The sequence below is a fragment of the Corvus hawaiiensis genome, chromosome 2, assembly GCF_020740725.1.
Source record: "Corvus hawaiiensis isolate bCorHaw1 chromosome 2, bCorHaw1.pri.cur, whole genome shotgun sequence".
In the NCBI taxonomy this organism is placed as follows: domain Eukaryota; kingdom Metazoa; phylum Chordata; class Aves; order Passeriformes; family Corvidae; genus Corvus; species Corvus hawaiiensis.
In genome coordinates, this window is record NC_063214.1 from 8,854,101 (window position 1) to 8,877,941 (window position 23,841).

Genomic DNA, 23,841 nt, shown 5'->3' on the forward strand with positions numbered 1-23,841 from the left:
GACAAATAAAGCCCCGTTTTTAAAAATCAGACACATTTCTCATACCACGCCGCACAATAGCCCTGCAAGAGCAGTTCGGGAAGGGGAGATGGCATGACATCCGTTTAGAATGTGCCTTTCTCCCGCTCGAACATTGCGACGTGTATCACAATGGGCGAGGTAACGAATCAATTAAGCGGGACTCGCCCCCGCCGCCGTCCCCCAGCCCGTGCCCGCCCCGGAGCCGCCGCCGCCGCCGCTCGGCTTTGTCGCTGCCCGGCGCCGGGGCTGTAGGACCCGGGGGGCGCCGCCGCCGCCGAACCGCGGCCGCTGCCGGGCTCTATTTGTATGCAATGCCTCCCGCTCCGCGCCCTAAGAGTAACACGGAGAACGGGGCCGAAAGAATCCCTTTCCGGAGAAGGATTTGATTTTCCAGGGTCCTGATACTGGGAAGAATCCGGTTTCATCCCCCTTTTATTCAAAAGTCTGCTGAACAGCTTGTCGACTTCAGCGCGCTTCCTCTCTCTCTCTCTCACCCTCTCTCTCCCTCTCCATATAAATACACGGAGCTCTGTCCTCGCTCTATGCAAGGAAAGTTGGGAAGGACTGCCTGGATGATGGAACCGCTAGTTTTCTGAGAGCCGCCTGATCCCGCAGGGTGAGTCCCCCAACTCCCGAAGTAGCGGCCGGTGCCGGGGTCTGGCCGGCAGCCGCAGGGACAGGATGGCCGCTCCCCGCTCCCGGGCACCGGCACCGAGCGAGGGAGGCAACAGTTTCCCGGAGGCGCCGGGAGAGGTCACCGCGGGAGCGGGGATGCGAAAGTCGCCAGTGCGCAGGGTTAGCGGTCCAACAAGTTTCTGCGCGGGTACCGGCGGCGAGCGCGTTGTCGGGAAAAGTTGCCGGGGGCTCTGCGGGATGCATCCCCCACGCTCTCGCCGCCCGCGGGCTCGGGTGTGATTAACAAAGAAGTTTGACCGCTGCGCAGCCGGCATCCCTCGCCGTGCCCGCCGCCCGCGGGCGATCTCGGGCTGCCTCTCCGGCTGTCCCGCCGCCGCGGAGCGGGGCGGGGGAGCCGCACCGCAACTTCTGGCCGGTCGGTCCTCGCAGCCGGGGCGAGGAGCGCCGGCTTTGTTTTCGCCGCGCTTGCAGTAATCTTTTCCCTTCTGGTGGGGATGCCGCCGCTGAGGAGCAGCGCTGCGGGGGAAGCGCCGATTCCTCTACCCCCGCCGATTCCCCGCGGGGCGGAGAGCGCAATTCAGCGAGAGGGGGGAAATGTGCATATATATTTGTTCATAGGTGTATATATATATATATGTATCTGTAGGTAGGTGCATAAGTATCTTTGGGAATGGAAAGCGCAGCACGGGAGGGGGGTGTGACAGCGCGCCTGCCAGCCGTGGGCGGGGGAGCGCCTCTCTCTCTACGCTGCGGCGCTCGGAGGGGATGCGCATCCCGCGGGTGTGCGGCCGCCTCCCCGCACAATGGAGGGCCCCCGGCACGGCGGGGCGGGGGGAGGAGGAGGACGAGAAGGAGGAGGAGGAGAAGGAGGGAGGTCGTCTCCGGCTCCGCTGCAGCAGCTGCTCCTGCTGCTGCAGTGCCGCAGACCCGCGTCGCCCCCGCCCCGCGGGGCATCGCCCTCGCGGAGGATGCTCGACGCGGTGCCCGGCGCAGACGGCGGAGAGTACCGCGCCCTCGCCGCCGCTGGAGGGAACCGGACCCTGTCCCGATGCGGGGGGGAGGCACTCGGCCGGCTTCCCTCGGTCCCTGCGCCGTTCTGCCACGCGGGGAGGTGGACCAAGAACCGCTCCTTCGGTGCAAGGCTGGCAGTAGGAATGTTGCCGCACCTGAGTGAGAAGGTATTAAAAAAAAAAAAAAAAAATCAAAACAAAAAACAAAAGAAAAACCCAAAAACCCGCCATAAAAACATATGAAGAGAGAAGTGCAAAACACACACGCGAAATTCAGGATGCAATAATACAACTTTACTTATAACAAGATCAGAATCCAATTTTTTGGGGTTTTTTTTTTCCCTCGTGTTCGTTGGGATGTATTAGGGTTAATTAATGATCGATGACTCAAAAATGGATTTAAATGGAGTTAAGATGTTTTTCATTTCTATTTCACGTTTCAGTTATAAAAAGAATTGTTTGGGTTTTTTTTAAGTTGGTGGTTGTGCTGGGTAAACTGAAGACTTTTAGAGGCTTTTTTTTCTCTTTTGAGGGAAAAACGTTTTGTGTCCTACCCGTGTTTGGCAGATGTGCGGGTAGAAGGAGCAATTCTCTAATCCTAGACCATTGTGTGTAGATAAACATCGAGGTTCAACTGATAGGCAAGAGCTGGCATTTGTGAAGGTTTCTTGTTAAGCTGAAGTTCACCCTCCTCACTTAAGGAAAATAAGCCTTTGTTGGACGCACTTTGTAGACAAAACAGATTAGGAATGTCCTGCTGTATTATGGAGTAGTAAGACTAATCTTCAAACATCACATCTGACTTTTACTACGTGCTGCTTTTCTTCATTCATTTTATATTTGTCTGTATGGGTGTCTTCTACTTATATCTTGTACTGCTGTACATTCCAGGGGCATTGCACTGGCATAAAGAGGCTCTAGCAGTGTGGAAAGAGATACAGCTTTTGGTGATTAGGGACAAGGAAAGAAGGCAGAAAGCTAGTTAAATTATCCTAGTGCTTCTCAGAGTAATTTATAGCTTTTCAGTCTTCCAGCAAACACAGCCAAACTTCTGCAAATTGTACAGCAATTGTGTCCCAACCCTCTACAATACCAGATTTCTGCAAGCATTTTTGGTACCATGGCTGACACTTGCCTAGAAGCTGCACTGATTTCCATAAGAACCCTCATAAAAACAAAAGATGCCATTGTGAAAACGTGAAACAGCTTAGCTTGGTGATTGTTTATTGACTTTTTAGTCAGTGAAAGGAAATTTCAACCCTTTCCTCTTGCTTTCCCTGGTAATATTGAATCCTTGATATTGAGTATTGACCAGTTGAATATTGGAGAAATGAGGAGGACTCAACCAGTTCTACAACGAGGCATATGCAGGGCATAAACAAAAGGTTTATTAGACAGAGTCTCCCAATAGGTTTTTAAAAAGAGGGAAGGCTATTTGAGTTCTGATGCTTTTCTTTATTTCTTTTGTTTGAGGCTTTTTTTCTCTTTTCCCACTCTGTGGACTTTTCATGTTGTCTCTGATGCAATTGGGTTTGGACCACAATAAGCAACATAATCCACATGGACCTTATAAATACAAAATATTTCCTTCAAGTAGCTTTTCAAGGTCTATGTGCACAACCAAATTTCAATCTAAGAAACAGAGGCAAATATGTTATTCGCAGGAGGCTCAGATTTTATTGGTTTTTAGGAAACCATAAGAAATTTCAATGTATACCAATAAGCACATGCAATATACTTTACTCATGTGTAAAGTATTAAGTGAACTGAGAGTTGAGAAGTCTGTCTTCTTCTGTCTGGGATTCCCTGACTTGTTAGCTGTGGCATAATTTAGCAAACTTGTGTAGGTCAACAGGTAATTGTGTAAAAAAGGAGAAAGAAAGAAAAAATGATGATGGGAGAAAGGAAGGGATTTGTATTTTCTAGACCTTTTATGTGAGAGGAATTCCATGGCTGTGATGTTTCTGTGGTGGAATCAGCTGTCAAGCAAATGAGTCTTTAGGTAAAACCATGAAAATTATTAGGAAACTGTGATTTTTGTTTGCCCAGATTTTGCACTTGCCCTTTTGAGTGTGTTCTGTGTCCTCAGAACCACATAGCAATCTCATGTTGCTTTTCTTTAGAACCAGACCTGGACTCCCAGGTGGCAGGTGGCAGAAGTTTTGTGTGTGATGTGTGACTCCATCTGAGGCTACAAGCCCGTGCTTGTGAAAGAAAGAGGTGGAGATTTAGATAGTGGGCTTAAACTTGACTTTTTCTACTTGGATGTCTTTTCCAGATGCCCTTTTCTGTGTCTTAAAATGCAAATTTTTTTTAAACTTATATCGTGTATGTCCTTGTACTAATGTATTTCTGTGTGGCCTTGTTATGTTCTTAACTACTTCTTTGTTAACATACAAATCAGGAATTTTACATATTTTTATCTCTTCTGTTGAGGAAAATATTAGAGTAATTGCGTATCAATACTAAAGTTTCTGGGTAACACTATTTTCCAACACTTTATTTTAAGTTGTATTCATCAAGCCCTGTGGAAATAGTTCATCCCTTGGTTCTAGGTTCAGGAGGAGCTTATGGTCTAATGTTTCTTCCACCTCTTTCCATGTTTCATGACACGATAACTCAAGCAAGTTGAGTGGATTTGTACACATATTTGCCTGTATTATAGGGAAAAGGGTCTCCTCAAGGAAAGTTTAGACAATTTCAAATTTCTACATTCATCAAAGTGATCCACCACACAACAGAAATACAAAGAGAATCATTGTGTGTCCTCCACAACAATTACATGATAGACTTAAAAAAAAAAAAAGCTGTAGAAATGACAGGGAAAATGAATAACCCTAAAGCCCTTGAAAGAATTGTAAAGCAAGGATCTATACTTGAGCATGTAGGTTAAACAGCACCATTAGGTTTTACAAGACTCAAGTAATCCTCCCCCAGCATGTTGGGAGATACAATGAAAGGTTTCTTCCAATCTACAAGAGACTTAGTAGACATCCTATGTTTCCCCTGTAATATTCTATCTGTCTAAACTGCTCAGTCCATAAATCTTTAATTCCCTGTCCTTCTAATCATCAACCCCATCAGTTCTCTCTCACCATTGCCAATTTATAGTTTGCCAAACACATCAATCCTTTCCTTCAATTAACTCTGTCCTCCAAACTTCTCCACTGATTAATCTGTCCTTGTTCATAGTGATGTCCAAGTGTGGACCATTCTCCTATCTTCCCTGGCCATCTCTGTGTGCCTTCCATAAGGACATTTTTCTTTGTTTCTAATCCTTTATCATCCATCTTTTCTTAACCATTTCCAGATCTGTTCTCCAGGTCTGCCAAGTCGTCTTCTCGTACAGTAAATTTGTTTCCCCAAGTGTCCTCTAGATTTTTCCTTTGTCAGTAGTGAAGACATTGAGTGTATTTGTCCTCTTTCCACACTCAACTCATCTCTTGCTCCCCAGAGTAAGTTAGTTGATCTATTTACCAACAATATAAGTGTGGCAGGAGAAAATGAGCTGTCAGGCAAGAGCGGTGTGTAGTACAACTGGCTTCAGACAAATACTGTGCGGTTATAACGTTAAGATTTGATCTAAGGAGAGTAGGAGGCAGAGCCCTGAAAGCCTTGTCTTCAGACAAGTGCTTGAGCTTCTGAGCCACAAACTTTCTTACTTGGGGCTAGGGCCCCAAATGTCATCCTTTTCTCCTTGCACAATAGAGATGGAAGATGTTCCTTGTCCATCTTCCATTAACCTTCCTTGAACCATAACACTGAATAGGTTCTTAGGGCTGAGGAGGTATCAGAGACCTAAAACAGAGTCACAAGACCTGGCAAGAGCTGGAATTGAGGGCCCTCAATTCCACATGAAGCAATTCCAGCCCAATATATCACTCCTTCTTTTTCTCCTCAGTCTTTTGAAGTAAAGAAACTGCCATGGTTTATACTATAATTCAGGCTGCTTGGATCTTCACCTGGTTCAGAGCACAGGGCTTCCTTCAACCAAGGCATGGCACTGAGCTCAAAAGTCCTTTCATGCTAATTCTGCATCACTCCGCGTTGATCTAAGTTCCCTACCTGAGAAAGTTCTGCATCATCCCCATTCCTCTAGAGAAATTTTCAGGCTGAAGAAAGAAACAGCTTAAGAAGCAATTAGAATGTGGCTTTTTCTATATCTCTTTCTTCAGTTTAGGGGAAATTATTCTGCATAAATTCCATTGCATGCTCTGGATTTCCCTCTCAGCGCCTCTGTGGGAGAGAAGAAATGGAAAGGCACAAGAAATGAACTTAAGTGTGCATCTTTGTTATTCACCCATAACAATTAAGCCTGTTCTGCTCCTAAAAGTGTCATAAGAAAGAATTTGACTTACCTGTTAAAATAGGATTCAGTTGCCAACAATGGTGACTTTTCACACTAATAAGTTTGCTATAATGGTGACTATATATTCAAAACCAAACATATATGACTATATGATCTAATATATCACACTTTGATGTTTCTAGTATTATATGTGGTTGCTTGAACTCAAAAACAATTGTCAATTAAACTCTTGGTTTATTTTATTTACTTTTTTTTTAAGTTCTTCCAGCTCTTTTCTTTCTAAAAGCAACTGCAGAAAGATAATGGAAGAAATTTTGTCATTGCAAGGCACTTGCTGTGAGCGTACGTGTGTTGTATTGCTTAAATCAACTTTTTAGTGTCCTGCAGTACATTCTAAAAAAACCCCAAGGCTTAAGGAACTTTTTTCAAGTCTTCATTAAGACTTTCACACTCAAAATAAAATAGTGATAGAAAGCACCAAAAAAATCCCTAAAAATGAAAGGTAAAGTGATCCTCCAAACCAATACAGATATAAGAACAAGTTACCTAACTACAGGAGAGATTTACTGCATATGGTGCTGCCCTGGGCAAATATGGAAATCTAAGCAAATTGCAACTGTGTTTGTAACTTGTTCTTGTTCCAAGAATGCAAATACTTAAGGATTTTAATAAGAACAGCTGGACAAAAGAGCTGTAAACTCATTTTGATTCATTATAAAACTTTCCAAATTTTCAAAACTTCTTCTAACTGCAATTCCTGCCACACCCAACTTAATATGTGAAAGTCAAATGCTTTTCTTTCACTCTCCTTTATTACCAGTGGTAGTTGTGACTCACATAAATTACTCTGCAAGTTTATGTCTCAAATCCACCCTAGCTGTGTAAAGAACTTTATTAGTGATAAATGAATTTAAGGTTTTACTCTTTGAACCTGAGTTTTTATAGCTGGCAACTGAAACAAAAAATCCTTTTTGCATTAAAAATTGAACAGGAAAATTAAACAAATTGTCTGTAAGCAGACAGGACTGCAAACAGTTCTAACTGAAATATTTGAATATGATAAAGCCAACTTCAGTCCCTAGATACACCCCTGATACAGATAAGTATTTTTGGCTAACAGCCCTTCTGACTGTTTTTATAAAGAAGAAAAAAGCTGTTCTTGACAACATTGCACCCATAAGCTCTAAGGAAATTCAAAAAGTGTCACTGTTTCCCATACTAAGGTATGGTTATCAAGTTTAACTGCCCATGGCATCATAATGAGGCACTGAAGAAGCTATTTCAAATAACTTTCAGATTGGGTGTGCTGTACATGGATGAAAGCAAGGCACTCTTTTGAACTATCTCCATTCTGTTATGCAAAGATAGGAACACTTCCTCTGGGTGAAATATGAGAGGAATGAGAGAATGGAAAGTATGGCAGAAGGAATTACAGGGTCCAAATATTCTTCATCTTCCACAGAGATTTGATACTGCGAGTTAAATTTAACTCTATTTGCTGAAGTGTATTTTGGAGTAACCCACAGCCTGTGTGTATTAGTGAACCTCATATCAGAAAACAGCCACAGTAAGGAGAGGACCACCAAATAAATAACATATATCTAAATAATGATAATGACTAGATGGCAAGCAAAACCAAGAAGTAGTTTTCTTCTCTTCTAAGGGGAAAATACTACATTTTCCATAATTTTACAGCCATGGTGGAATGAAGAGCATTACATCACTTGAGTTGTGTTCAACACATTACCCAAACCAGAATTTTAATTTTCTACTTCCTCAACAATGTGTAGGATAATTGGTATTTCTCTACCTTGAAGCATTATCTTGGTTGAAAAAGATCAAAACCATACTTTAATCAAATGAACAGAGTTCTGTCCATAACAGTTCAACTCAAGAAGAACAAAGTTTTCAATCTTGAAATGTATATGTAAGATATAAGATACAAAGTTTTGGTCTTGGACATGTTCTGAGATAGTGAGGTATTTTCATCTTAAAAGTTCTGATTACAAATATTATGTAGTAAGCATGATGGCTAAGAGAAAGGATGGGCATTTTCATGCCTTGCCATACCTAAACTTGATTGCAGAGGGGTGTTGTGTTTCTATCAGTAGCTTGTGTAATTAAAGTGTTTTTGCTTGTGTTTGCATGTAGATTGCTAATGTGTTATTTCTTTCTTTTTTTTCAATTTCTCACAATATATCCATAATATGAGGAACCATCCTGACTGTGAACTTTATTTCAAATAAGAAATCAGTCTCTCAAAATCTCTGCTAGGAGAAATTTGAAGTAGGTGGTCTGAAAGATTTCTTTATCCTCTCTCAATATCATTCCTTTATTGTCATGTGTGACAGAGCCAATGTGCAATTATGCCATAGCCCATTCATACTGGCAAAATAGTTCACAACTGTATTTCTGTATAAACAAGCATTTTGAATATCGTTTATTTAAATGTTGCACCCTGTTTTTCAAGAAAGGCTATCTTAAATCTGCTAGAATAGGTTCCTACTTTCATTAGGGTAAATTTCTTGTTTATTATCTGAAGTCACAGATATTTATATGCAAGGAAAAAAAATGCCTATAGGCTTGAAGTGGCTGCCTGAATTTTTTGCTGATGGTTACCCTCCTTGGTTATTTTAGGACAATTCATAATGGTATGTATTTGCTTGGCTTGATAAATAATTTTAAGTACAAGTACAATAATTCTTTTGTTCCTCTTCCCATTGATTCGTGCCAATGAAACAATTTCACTTCATGCAACTCGCAGCAGTAGGCAGCACTTTAAAAGATGAAATGGGGTGAAACTGATCTTGACCTATACCAAGACATGCAGAATACTGCAAAGTGAAATACATCCATTTTATTGTGATACTTTTTGTAAGGCTGCATAGTTCATAATCTGCTGCTGCTAAAGTGCCCTCAGTGCCCAGCATCACCCACCTCTGACTAATGAGACACAAGTTCTGTGCTAATCAGCAGAGATCAAAAGAGGCAGTGGCCATAACTTTGCATTGATCCAGAGAGAGCCCAGCCATAGATGGAAGATATTATTCAGAATGTTTTTTTCTGACAACAGGAACCAAGTGTGAATTCTACAGCTTCTCTGCTCATCTGTTTATCATCACAGATCGAGACAGTCAGAAGGGAAATCTATATACTTTGGAAATAGAAAAATAATGCAAATTTCTTCTCACTGACCTCTGTATGACTCTGCAATGCATTCCTAATCTCGGACTACACACGTCTTCTTATCCTGATGTCAGGAATAACCTATAATAAGACAACCTCAAGATATTTCTTGCAGTTTAGTACAAGACAGTTCTGCCCTTTTCTGCTGAGGTGATCATGGGTGATTCTAAAGATCTTTCTGGTTTTATTCTGACTATAATTTAACATGTTGCTGTGCAGAATGGTTCAAACTCTCACACATCTCTGGGAAGGCAGGAAAATTTCAGCTGACCTCAGTTACTCAGACTTTCATTGATTCTTGGCTGAGCTACAGTAATGAGAAGCATGAGAGACTAAATATTTAGAAAACACTAGGCAATATAAAATCATGCAGCACATTTCCTGCTGGGGCTGCCAGAAGCATGTTGACCCTACTCTTTGCATCCCATCAAGTTCAAGGCTTCTGTCTTAATAACCAGGGAGTTTAACGTCTTTGGTCCAGGATAAACAGAATTTTTCAAGCTCTGTAGATAATGTCTCCTTCTGGCCTCATGGAATGTGCTACAGTAAAACTTCTGCAAGGAACAAGATTTTCTAGGGGTGTGTGCTAAAGCACTATGAAACCAATTCCCTGGGGACTTGAGAACCAACATTTAAGTGCACCTTCCTCTCTGAATACAGCACTCCTCTTTGCCGGAGTCTTGTCTAGATTGAATTCACAACACAGAGGGGGTTTGTTTGTTTGTGTCAAGACTGTTTCTCAGAGAGAAAGTCAAATGTGGCAGCTGCTGGTCAAACCCAACCAGAAGACAGAAACATGCTTAGTACTGTGTGTAAGTCACCTGCATGGATGGCATCACAAAATGCCCTAAAGGAAAAATTGAACATCAGTCTGAGCACTGCTTCAGGGTGGGAGGAGGTGGAGAGGAATGCATGGCTGGTTCCAGCTTTTCCATGAGTGTCCCCCTATTCTGGACAGCCATTCTCTGGCAGGTAAGATGGATAGGTTGCACTAAAGCCATGTCTCCTTGTAGCCTTGCTTGTCTGCATAAGATACAGCTGTTCCTTTGTCTCCTTATGCTGCACGGGACTTGTCCCAACCAAAGTCACTAAAAATAGTTTCTGTGGTGAGTGACCTTAATCTTTTCATGACAATGATTTGCTCTATAGTTATATGGAGGCAAACAGATAGAAGCTCTGACATGGAGGCTTTGCATTTCTTGAGTTTTCTTTGGGAAAAATTGAAATTTTGAAATCTCTAGGTCTGTTCTATCTCAATTCTATTTCAGGGAAAAAACACTAGAATTAGAAGTATTAATATCTTCATAGTTAAAAGGTATGAATGATCTATAAGTTCTTAAATATACCATACTTAAAGATACTGTCTTGTTACCAAATCTTAGCAATAAGATGAAATAAGACAGAATACAAGGAAACATCTACATGGAGCGCTTTACAAGAAAGGAGATAAGACACAAATTGCTGCTCTGCTTCAGGTAACTAGCTCTATGTCAAAGAAAAGCATGATCTAGAAATCTAAATATATTATGAAATACATGATTTATAACTAAAACAACATCCCTTTTCCAGATAAGCAGGGACAAAATAAGAAATCCAAATTACCTCAAGTGAGATTCTTCCTTTTTTGCTTTTCTTTTATTTTTGTTGCTACAAAACTTCCTATTCCAGTTTTGCCCTTTCAACACTTTCTGACAACAGACCATCCTTCATGAAGCAATAAGTCTGTTGTAGGTGGCACTGAAACATTAGTGGGAAATTCAGTTCCTGAGCCTGCTCCTCCCTCTAGTGGAACAGATAACTCTTCTCATCAGTAATTCTGGAAAAAAGTAATGGAAATACATAACCTTGACAGTGTATTTTTCTTCTTTATGACATCTTAAAATGGCTCAGAAAACTTAATGGATAAGAACTGCTTCCATAGGCATCTAAGACAACTTAAATGCTGCTCCACCTGGACCACCTGCTGGTTAGAGCCATTGCTGGAGTGCAGGAATGAGGTGCTGGTTTTGCTCTGCTTTGTTGTTTTTCCTTGGTGCTAGGGAATACTCTGTGGATGTGACAGCTAATTATGTGTCTGCCACAGAGATGCAACACCCCTCTCCAAGACTCTGCTTCAACTGCAGTAGTTTTTTAATTGATTGGTACTAATCATCTAAAGTAAAATGCCAGATAAATCCTTTCCAGTGTGCTTCCAAATTTAAAAAAAAAAAAAACCAAAGAACAATGAAACAAACAAAACAAAGAAAAACAAACAAAACCTCAAACCGAAACTACAAGCTGTGTAATTGCTTGTATAGTGCTATGTGATTAAAAAAATAGTGCCATAAATGCAATATCAAATATTACACAACCCATCTTTCTATTAATGTTATTTTTGTTCAATCATAGTATTTCTGCTTCTTTAACAATAAGCTACTGGTGAAGAATAGAGGAGATTCGCTATGAAAATGGAGATTACACACCTGATTTGGGTTAGTGGAGGGAATGTAACTTGGATTTAAAGAAACAAAACAAAGCTGGGTGTTCAGTTGCATTATTACCTACCAGCAATTTTCAATGGTTTCCATGAAAAGTGTTTGAATAATAGAAAAACCATTTGAAGAGGTAGATCTGAGGACCTATTACTTGCCTGGCTCAGCAGTAGCTGGCAAACACTTGTTTGTGACACTGAAGCCTCTTCCCACCACCTTCATGGCTTTCCTTAGACATTTAGGAAACGAACAGTTATCACAGCATTAAAGACTAGAAAATGTCTATGTATGTTAATTATTCAATGATACACTGCATTTCATTATTACCACATGGTTTTGAAATGTCTTAGTGGCTTTTCCAGCTGATTACATTTCCAGTTACAATTTTTTATTACCTTACATAGTAGCAACACAGTAAATAAACACGAGCATCATGGTTTCCACCTGTAACTAAAGCACCTAATTTTGTTTTCTCTGGGTCAATAGGAATATATTCACTAGAAACAGGTCATCAAGAAACAGCAAGGCTCTAGATTCTCTATATCAGAAATAATAGTACAAATGGGAACAAAATGTTTGAATTTTCCTGAAATTTGTCCATGTCTTGAAAGTCTGTTGAGAGCTTTTGAAATGCAAAATATTAATGCATGATTGCCCTAAGAACATATGGATAATAAATAGGAAAAATACTTCACATTACTTTGTGAATGTTTCCTTAAGTATATTTTTCTTAAAGTGGTATATGATTTATGGAGGCTGCCTGTGTGAATTGTACCTCCTACCAGTAGCTTCTCCACACAGAGAAAGAACAGCTTATTACAGCTGTCAGCTAATGAAATGACTCCTGTAGTTCAAGTAGTTGCAGCTTTGGGCTGAAAACTGTGGTTCTGACATTTTTGGCAATGTATACTGATGTCCTGTGGCAGAGGGCTTTTCTTTCACCGTGATGTACAACTACTGCAGTGAGCAAACACCATGAGGACTGGAGTATCAGAAACCATTTCATCATTAATCTGCTGTTATATTTTTTTGCTGAGCAGCAGAAAGTCTGCCAAATTTTGTGCAGAACTTATCTTTGAGGTCAACACAGTTTCAGTGTGTACAATTACTTTCTTAAGATGTAAAGCTTAAAAAAAGAATAAAAATAGTAAGGGGCAGATATTGCCTTTACAGAGGGTAATCGCATATCCGTGTTGGAGCTTTGGCTGTCTGGGCACAGGAGGAAATATCTTCCATGTGATATTAGCACATTGTTTGTAAGGCCTTTAGGTCAAGAGCTGTATCATCTTGAAGGCATCCTGCACCTATTTTTTTTTTTTTTTTTTTTTTTGAATTACCAAGTCCAAATATCATGCAAATGAATGGATAAAGCAGCTGGAAATAGTCTGATTCATTACTGTACAGTTTATGGCTGTGCATGTAACTCAAAAAGATGTGAGGCAATTCCAGCATTTATACCTTATTTCTCTGAGTGTAAATGCACCCACAGACCTCTTATTACAGTCTAACTGGAGGGCTGGTGAATAATCTCAGCATGGTTGAGCAGCAAATGTTGGAGGATAATTGGATCTGCAGGCTAAGATAGTATGAGCGTGGAAGGTCTGGTAGGGAAGATTGATAGGCAGTTATTTTATATTGTGTTTGAAATCCACTTTTTGTTTGTAATTTTATGTGGAAGATAAGTTGCCTTTAAAAGTTTAAAATTGTAAGTTTTGATTCAAATGAAAGATTGAGGTTAATGTTCCCTAAATAATGTCTCTGTAGTCATAAGCTGGTGAGCAGAGCATGCTGAAGAGTTCATTCAATAAAGCTTATAAGCCTTTAATTAAATTGTGAAGCCATTTATACAATGCTTTAAAAATGGATCTTTGAACAAAAACTTGAGACACTGGGTTGAGGATCCTCAAGCATTATATGTGAACAAAAACTTGAGACACTGGGTTGAGGATCCTCAAGCATTATATGTCCTACAGAAACAGTGCACTTGCTTACAGGATACTTTTCCCTCTCAAGTGAGACTTCTGTGAATTATTGTATATTAAAAGACAAAGTACAGCTGAAGCACTCTGGGTAAATTCCAGCCTTTGCCATCTCTTTGCAAAGCTGCTAGTGGTTTGTTGGGGCTTTTTAGCAAACCTGACTTGGACAAGTGTTGGTGCAGTAAGCCTTCAATAATATTATTACTATCCCTTTGGCCCCTGTCTGTCCATTTTGTCTCCTTTTGATAAGAAATCTGTTCTTTCATTGTTTCTCTTAGGATGCTTAACAGCTCAGGGTAGGATACATTTTGCTAGTTTCTTTGCAAAGTTATTCTATTTAATACATACTTGATAAAGCCATAGTCTTTAAGATAAAACTTGTCTGAAAAGAGGGGACCAGTCACACTGGTTCTCAAGCTGGTTTTCACAGTGGTGTTGGCCAACATAGGTGGGGGTCTTGTGCCTGAAATTGGGATGATTTTATATTGTCCCCTTCTCACATGCTTCAAACAGGAAAAGACAAAACATTTGAGCAATTACAATGACAGCCAGTCTCTGTTCATGGCTAATCTTGGAATCTGCTGCCTGACTTTGCAGTTCAGTTTGCTAGCGAGGTCTCACAGATAACTAAATTCCTACAAGTAGCCGAGGAAAAGAGAGAGACCCAAATTAAGGTCCACATGACCACAGTATTTATTTATTCTGAGTCTCACTGAGTGACTGAGCAGTGTGTACTTCTTGGCTGGCTAATGAGAAACAAGCTGCTCCAGACCAGTCCCAGATCCTTTCCTGTTTTGTCCCTCCACATGACTTGGGCATGTGCTGGTGAGAAACTGGGAAATGTGGAGCTGACCTGATGGTATGCACCATTTTCCACTGTGGCTGGAAGGAAGAGGAATTGAAACTAGCATTGTGGTAATAGAGCCAGAGAAGGGATTTAGGACCTGAATCTTTAGGAAGGGAACCTTCACAGCACAAGCTGTTTATTGCAGGCATCCACAGGGACAGCCTATGACATTGTTCCAGAAGAAGCTGAATGGCACAACTTTCAAAGGAAAAGGAAGGGGTGTTGGGGGGTAAAACAGAGAGAAAATCAGGTGTAGTTTCTATCAGTAGTAGCTCCTGAAAATGAGAGAGCAGCCCCTAGATTTACTGACAGGAAACAAATCCATAAATTGGCTGTTGCTCCATCCCTCACAAATGCAGCTACTAAATCTCTCCATTCAAATAGAAGCTATATGAGATAATCTTAGTTCTGGATTTGAGCAATTACATAAGACTTATCAAATGCAAAGTATTTAGCCTTTATGACTGCAAGAAAGGAGAATTGTTATGTCTTTACCTGTTATTGTACATGGTTAATGTCTTAAATGAGTAGTGCAAATTACATAAAGGTGATTTTTTTTTACTTTAATAGACCTATTCAATAGCTGTCTCTGAATCTTACACTGCAGCTGCAAGAAAACAGCAAAAACTTTGAGCAGTCCGATGTAGGATACTTTATTTCTTTTGCCTGCTATAGAGCTTTTTCTTTTACCAACGTTTAAAAAAAAATTATAAAGTTTGAGATGGAAGTATCTACTTCCACTTCTATAATTATGATATGTATATTTCAATTCTAACTTCTTATGACAGGAAATGTCACTATTCTTACTTTCAAGCTTCAAAATGAAAAGCTCAAACTACTTCAAACTATAGAAATTCTTAATCGTGAATAAGATTTAGAGAATATGAGAGGGAAAATAAGCTTCAGCCTGACTTTGAATTCCCAAAGCAGCAACCTGGGATTCAGTGCTTGGTTTCAGTCTCACACATTACACACTAATTGGCAGACAGGACTTTGTCCTTTCTGGGAATTGAATTAACCTTTGGCCGGAGAACTGTTGAAAAATGTATAATCCATAACTCCACACCGTTGTAGAGCATTGTCCTGGAAAAGGACCTAAGTGAGTTTGTTACTGTTTCTCAGTGTTTCACACATCTCTGCCACATTAGTAGTCAAGAGGTAATTTTAAAGGCCTGCAGTAAACTTACTTGAGTAAACAGAAAATTGGTGTGCCAGTTGGGTGTTAATTACTATTTTGCTTTCACACTTGTTTAGCAGGAACACCACCCTCACTGTCTACATTTCTAGTACTCACCAATATTTCCAGTCTCCAGCAAAAGTGACACCTGCAGGATTATGTTATCTTCAGTCTAACAAAAAGGTAATAGTTGTGGGTGATTTTTCCCTATCATTTTGTTTTGCTGTGTTGTTTGGGGGGTTTTCCTTCAAGAATAAGGAGTAATTAGACTGCACTAGAAAATAATCCTGTAGAAGTGATGTTTAAGAACCAAATTAAGCAAGAGTTTGGAGACAAATACATGTACCTAGAACTTGCAGCTAGATGGTTCAGTTCACTTACAAGCTAAACACATCAGTGTGGGAAAAATCTGACAGGTGTGGGCAACCCCCAAATAAGCATCCTGCCCATCAATCAGCATAGGTTAATTTGTCTTTTTTTTTTTCTGTGCAGCATCTTTCATGGCTTGCCTGCACTCCTCCAAAACCATGCAAACAATGTTTACTGACCCATCTTGTTCCAATTCTGTACATCCATGGCTTCAGTGAACACAAGGACAGTTGCAGATCCATTCTTTGTCTAGAGGTTGAATTGAGCACTATTATGCGGAGTTAATGCCTTTGAGCATTATCAGAAGGAAAGTAATGCTGTTACAGATTTGTAAAGGCTAAATTTTCAGGTTTTATTCATTTACAGACAAATGTTGTGAAAACTCAGTGTCACCAAAGACATAATGACAGTATCTGGCACCATGTTTACCACAAAATAAATTCCCATTCCTTGTGCAAAAGTTATGAATAACAGTGTGCTGATTTCCACTGATCTCTCTGGGAACAGAGGATCAGTAAGGATGAGCAGTTTTTGTGAAAAGAGGGTGATAAATGCAACATAGGAAACAATGGTCCTATTTATTTATCTTTTTAGGCAGTGTGGTCTTGAGAACTGACTGCTGGAGCTCACAGAAATAATTGTAGAAAATAAGACAACAGAAGAAAAAAAAAAAGAAAAAAGAAAAAGAAAAGCCCCGGCAGCCCACCTTAAAAATAACCTGCATTAAAAATCAAATTATATGGTATACCAGTCAACGCTGGACATATAGAATGAATACATTAGAGAAAATTGAATAAAAAACAAATCAGAAGCACGGCTCTTTCTGTTCTTACAAAATTACTTTGAACATATTTATCTTTGGGAATGAAAAATTCTAAAAGCTAGTATGCCAAAAATGGAAAAATCAAATTGAATTCAAGTTTATAACTATTAAAATATATAATTGCTTTCACTGTGACAAAATAATTAACATTATTTGCAATAGCAAAAACATATAATTTCTAATTTCTCAGATGGAAGAAGTCACTCCCATTATAAGCAAGTTAACAGCTGCTAATCAGAATACCGGGGTTTACACGAAGATTGTTGAAAGGCATCATAGTTATTATAATTAGTGCTGAAAGAATAGAAAATAAATAAGTAATCCCATTATCTGTATTGACAGAAATGAAAAATCTTAGACTAAATTATTCCTGTTTTCCAAGTTTGAAATGAATAAGTGTGGCAATCGATTACTTCTTTTGCATTCCCTCTGTTGTACCACTGGCCTTATTGATTGGTTTCAATTAATGTATGCCAACAAGTAAATTAACGTAGCACCTGAGGCATAATTCTCTGGTGGTTCGTGTACACTGACTTCTTAGCATTCTTGCTGTTTTAATTCCTACTGAGCATATTGCTGGGAGCTACAATATTTTTCAGTCTGGACACGGACATTACCCATGGCTCTAATGACAGGTCATTTACAGCAAGCCCATGTTTCACTGCAGAGATGTCTCTTTAAGTGACATCTTATCAATGGCAATTCAATTAGTCAACCTTAAGACTTTCAGATACATCTCACACTGTGTCACACAGCACTGGCTGTTTTGCATTTTAAATGTTAGCTTTTGTCATTGCTTTGCTTCTTTGGTATACATAAAAAATGCATTTTCAGGACAATTCTTCGTTCACAACTTCATGGAAAACATTTCCCATGTTAAATGCAACTGCCTTCATTCCCAACAATGCTGTCAGCTGAAGAGACTTGTGGACTTGTACTGTGGACAAGAGCTTTTCAAAGCTGGTGCTCACCTATCACCATATCCCACATGTCATTGACTGCTGTAAACATCAAATGATTCTGAGCATCTGAAATATCAGAGCATCAAGGTGTCTAAAATATTCTGCTACTATGGGATGGATACATAAGTATTATTGTGGAGTACACAGCCTGTACATACAGGCAGAAACACAAACTATTTTAAAGTAGCAGAGTAGCAGAGAATTTAAGGCCAGGTCCTGATTTTTCTGGGATACTTATTCAATGAAGACATCCTAATAAGATGTGGACCTACTCTGCATCAGCCAACTGAAGTCCTTAGGGATAAACAGAGTTGCTTTCTGTAAGAAGTGGTGATGTGCTGAAGAAGGTGCTTTCTGGAGTGCCTGCTGTAGCACAGTGCAATTACATTGCTCTTTTTTCAGTGTACAGTCCTGTATCTACTGAGCACACACTCTTCAGGATGCACAAATGTAAAGGAAAGGAGATGTGTTCCCAAGCTGTGCAATGTAAAACTCTGAGCAGCAGAGCACACTTAAAAATAAAACATTTTTCAGTTAGTAAGTGCTCTAGATGCTTATTGGAAACTGTCTGTTGGGAAATGAGAAATACACCTGAGTTTAAAAAAAAATCAAAATATTTGCTGGTTGTAACTGAGCAAATGGTCTTCTAAACCAACACAGAAATCTTGAATACCAGAAAAAAAAATCTTGAATTTTATATCCCTAAATTCTGTCTTCTAACTCTGCTGTAGTGTGTGTGTCAATGACAAAATACACAAGCCCTTCTTCCCCTATCCCTATAAATGAGAGTTTATGTTTGTTAGTCTTTTCAGTAGTACTTGAAGGTTCTGTGGGTCTGTACCTTCTTATTTCTAAGTATTTTCACATGTGCATCCCCGAGTTTATTGTTGTAGAATCAGACTCAAAGCTATTTTTTCCATTGTTGCTTAGAAATAAATGTCTTGTTATTTATAAAGATAAAGTTATTGCCAAGGCAATCAACTGGTGTACTTGTCAAGACTGTAAGCTAAATGTACACAGATAGCTTCCCTGACAAGCTGTGTGCTATTACAGAACACCACCTTGTTTAACATGCAACATTTGTTTTACAAGTATGTGCAACATCTAATTCAGTATTCAAAATTCCATGCTAATGAACAATTTTAACTAGTTTCGAATTACTGGATCACTATTCTGAGATCAAATTTTAATGGAGGAAAAAATTGTATGATAAGGCTCATTAAAAGATTTAAAATTTAATTAGACTGAAGTTTTAAAAAAAGTACTGGGCAAATTAATCCTGGTAGAGCCATGCTGGTTTGTAGTAAACAAAGAAAATTAACTCATAAGGAAAACAGATAAATGATATCCACTAATTTATGCTAGAAATGTTTTGTTGTTTCTGGTTTTTTTAAGCTAGTAATACATATATATTTCTATACATATGTGTGTGGGCTGAGATATGCATATGTATTTTCAAGGCACATCTTTGTTAGTGTGTTAGTTTGAATCAAGAGCATGCTTTTGAAGTGCATATTTTTCTTTCTTTCTTATTGAGCTTTGGTTCATGTCATGTGGAGCTTTTGCAGTGCCTCGACTTGATTCCTTTCAGATGAAACTAGGATTCAGATTTGGAAGATTTAGCACACTCCAGGAGTGTAACTAATGCACTCCAGCTGCAAATGGGCATTCAGTCCAGAGAGCCAGACTAGAGTTAATCTGAAATAAAAAGCCTTGAAAGGTGTACATTATGGACACGTGTTGTCAGCATCAACTGTTTCTCTCCACAGGGTTGCCACTATCCATCTATAAACCATCTGCTAATCTAGAAATGGCCTTTGAATTTTTGTAATTTATTTTACTTTATTTTATTTCAGTTTTTGTTTTATTTATGATTCTCTGTGAAGGGTTGGACATTGTTCCTACACAACCATAGCAGGCACTACTATAGTGCAGCACAAAATAAGTATTTCAATGTATTCAGTGAGACAGTCAATTAAAACACCTTCATTACTGTATAATATTAGACTGTTGCAAAACCTGCATGATCTGTATCCCTCAGCAGAAGCTCACTTCTGTGGTCTGAGCCATCTCTTGCTGCTGCCATTGTCTTTTAAAACCTTATCCCAGCACTTGAATAGATTATTATTCAAGCTGCTGTAAAATTCTACTAAGCCGGTGGATGTAGTTGGAGCATGTAGGAAGCAGCAGGCCTAAAATTCACCCATATGGAACTCAATCCCTTGCTCCGCACATTAAATTTCAACATGAATTATATTTTCTATTATCGCAGTGAGAAAGGTTACAGATTTATAAAGTCACTTATAAATGTGATATCCTGTCTGTAGTAACTTCTTTGCAGAGCCTTTCTGAGTTGGGGAAGGATTTTTACCTTCGCACAAGTTTTAAAACCCAACTGTACTTCTTCCATATCTTGCGAAAGCACTTGGTTTTGTTACCACTCTGTTCAGCAATGCTTCACTTCCATGCATTTGATTAAAACTGAATCACTGGGGAATATTAGCCCACATGACAAAATCATCACGTAATTTGGCAGAGGCATGGAACAGTTGACAGACCTTGCCTAGGGAGAGCCCCAGGACAGAGCTAGCAGAGGGAATTAAATTCACCTTTGACCAGAAGCAAAAGCAATGCCTTTTGGACTGAGAATTAAAGTCTTGCTGTAAAACATTCCATCTGCTCCAACACCCAACCTTCAAATGCCTGCCACAGGAGCATTGAAATTTGAGCTTTTAAGAAATGTATAATAAATTATAGTGTTGCTTATATCCTTAGAATGAAATTATTCAGCCTCTCTCGTATTCTGAAAAAACCTGATTGTGTGCTTAACTTGATCTGTGTAAAGGGTAACTTAGTGGGCCCCTGCAGTAGGACAAATTATTTCTCATTAGTTTGTCTGATTCCCTAATTAAAGTTGTAGGAGTACATATTCTTCCAGTTTTAGATGTCCAGTTAAAATGGAAATTACACTATATTTTCCAAAAATAAGATTTTCTAAAAGACACTGCTATTACCCAACTTTACTTTCATAAGGTTCATAGATATACTTCACTTTAATAACTTATATTTGCCATTCCGTCTCTTTTTTTAATTGGTATTTTGGGGAAATAGAATAGTAAAATGTTATTATTTTCTATGTGGAATTTGTTATGGTTTATTTTCTGAGCCAATGTATAGATATATTTTTTTAGGGTTTGGTTTTTCCTTGGTTTTCTTTTCCTGTTCCTGTTAATAAATGAAAACCAGACCAAAAGGATGAAACATTGTTAAAAAAGAATTTGGGGTAGACCAGCAATGTATTGGCAGGCAGAATCAGCAGCCAGAGGCAGCCTAATGAGAATAAACTGCTCTGATACAATGGGAGGAAAGAAATTTTTCCTGCTGTATTTTTTTAAAACCTCCCTCTCTCTTGTCCAAATCATAGATCTTAGGATGACATGAAACCAGTTTCCTTCACTACGGCTTTCTAGGATGTATTCTGCTTACAAACTTCAGTTTGTGACTTTGAATGGTTTAAATGGAGCCATGAAAACTTCTGGCTCTGTCTTCTATTAAGACCACTTAGAAAAGAAAACTTTGGCATGCCAGAATCATAAAGCTGAGTATCTGGAAGTTTCTACTGAATGAATTAACCTCAGAATAATCCCCACTTTATCTAGTCATGACCTAAGTGGATACATCTCAGGAGAAAGGTGGCTTATGAAACCAAGAACTAGATACTAGAGTATGTAGATTAAGGACATGTGTGTTGTATTTCATGTTTAACTTAATCAAGATGTTCACTGGTGGTAACACAAGATAGAAACACACTAGGTTTTGTCAGAGAAGTTTCTGGACGTGGAAGTGCATATGTCATTGTGTCTCACAATTATGTATCAACAAGTTGCTTGTTCAGTGCTTTTGGAGAAAAGTAAGTTTTCCTAAAAAAATTGTAAGTGAAATCTGATCATGATTTGTGAAAATATTTTATATCCATCCATCCATCCATCTATCCATCCATCCATCCATCCATCTATCCATCCATCCATCCATCCATCCATCCATCCATCCATCCATCCATCTATCCATCCATCCATCCATCCATCTATCCATCCATCCATCCATCCATCCATCCATCCATCCATCCATCCTTCTATCCACCAACATCAAAAGCTTAACTTGCTGGAACTACAGAGCCACTACAAGATTAAGAAAACCCAACCACATAAAAACCAATCAACCAACCAACCCAACCCAGTTGAGGTAGAAAAGTTAATTTGGCTAATTTTTTTTTTTTAAGACCACTTGTGGCCACATGTATTACAGGAATGTTTCCATAGACCGTTTTGTTTTCTAAATGTTCAGCATTCCTGTCTTGCATCAGAAACTTAAGTGTGCGTTCTTCACTTTGTGATGTTCACAAAGATTAAAAAATTGTTCTTCTATGAAAGTAATCTAAACAAATAAATTGCTGAGTAGATGTAATAAACATTCACTGCAGTTAACCCAATACATATTCCCACTGAATTTTTGAAAAAAACCACAAAATATTTTCATTTTAGACAGTAACTTCTATCAGAAAAGCAGTTAAATGTTGGACAATACTCACTTTGGGAAAGAAAAAACAAAGTCACAAACTACATCAAGAGGTATTTAAAAATGGTTTATTTGTAGAACATGAAGACCAGTGTTTCTATTCCTGAAAAAGAGAATTTTCATCTAAATAGGAAAGCTTCCTAGTAAGTATGCAACTAAGATGAAGTTGGGGAAACAATCCTTAAAAAATTCCTTCAACTTTGACTTTGCAGGTTTTTAACTCAATAGAAAATTTTTACATTACCAATAGCATCTAGCCTTCATTTTGTTTTGAAAAATGAAAATATTTTTCTTTTTTCTTCTTTTTTTCCTTATTTTTCATATTCAGCTAACTTGATAATTTGCTTAATAGAAGACATCATTTAGGACCATGCAGTATTCAGATTCTTCTGCTAACTTAGACATTTCATACAGCATTCTTCCTTTTTAGGATGTTGTTCTCTAAACCACAGTGTCTAGACAAAAAGTAAAACTTACTTAATGGAACAAATATTCTCTAGATAGGGAGTTCAATATATTGAAGACAGAAGAGACTAAATAATTATTGTTTTAAACTGAATTCTGGTTAAGATTAAAAAAATAATGATTAAAAATGTATCAACAGGGCCTGCATTTCTTGCAATTTCAGTTTTGGGGGAGGAGCATGAATCACAGTCTTGTCCTAGAGTGCTGTGTTGTGGGCTGGATAACCCACACCTCTGTGACACCACATAGTGCAGATCCTGTTTCTGGCTGGCATAAACCAGAAGCATTCTAGAGTGAATCAGTTCTCTCTTAATTTGGGCTCCAAGTGACTGCAAGAATATAAACACTGTCAAAGACAATTTGGTTGAAACGCATTGACAGTTTCACAAATGTCTTAAAGGGGGAAGCAGGGGAAGACAGGTGGCAATAAGGAAATAGAAAATGAATTTTTAAATTAAGATCGCTTTATATGTAGAACTTGTATATTTGTATAACAGTTATGCAAAATAATGTTGTTTCTCCAGAAGAATGATTTAGATCTTTAGTGGCTATAATACATAGAAAAATAATGAAACATTGGTTTTGTCATTTTAAAACTTTTTATAGATGATCTAAGTGCTTGCAGAGGAGTCATCTATGTATGAAGAAAAAGAACCCTTAATTTTGAGTCTAGATAAATATCAGTTAGTGTTGACTGAGACAACAAATGTTAGGAAATTTTCAAAGTAGATATAAAATCTGTCTATGAAATTAATTTCTTTTGCTTGATCTGGACAATAAGCAGCAAGACTGTGATACTTCTCTTTGTGATCATGAATGAACTATGAATGAAGTAAAGGGCATCATTTTATAGCAAATGAAGTGTTCTATACATTTGAAAACACAAGACAGCATCTGGTAATGGCCTCTGATCCTGATCTATATGTTTGGTAGATAAAACTAATTTTTCTTTACTGTGCTTGTGTAACTGAAAACTGTTGCTGGTTAAATGAGGACAAAAGAGGGTCCTAG

At 38.8% G+C, this 23,841-nt stretch overlaps 1 protein-coding gene across 1 annotated transcript in view; it reads left to right on the forward strand.

Annotated features, from left to right (window-relative positions):
• Positions 1 to 301: 301 nt before the first annotated feature.
• ROBO1 (roundabout guidance receptor 1) overlaps positions 302 to 23,841 on the forward strand; it is a 698,066-nt gene continuing 674,526 nt past the window's right edge. The window contains exon 1 of the mRNA XM_048293694.1: positions 302 to 637. The gene's annotated coding sequence lies outside the window, so the exon portion shown is untranslated. The remainder of the gene's footprint in view (positions 638 to 23,841) is intronic.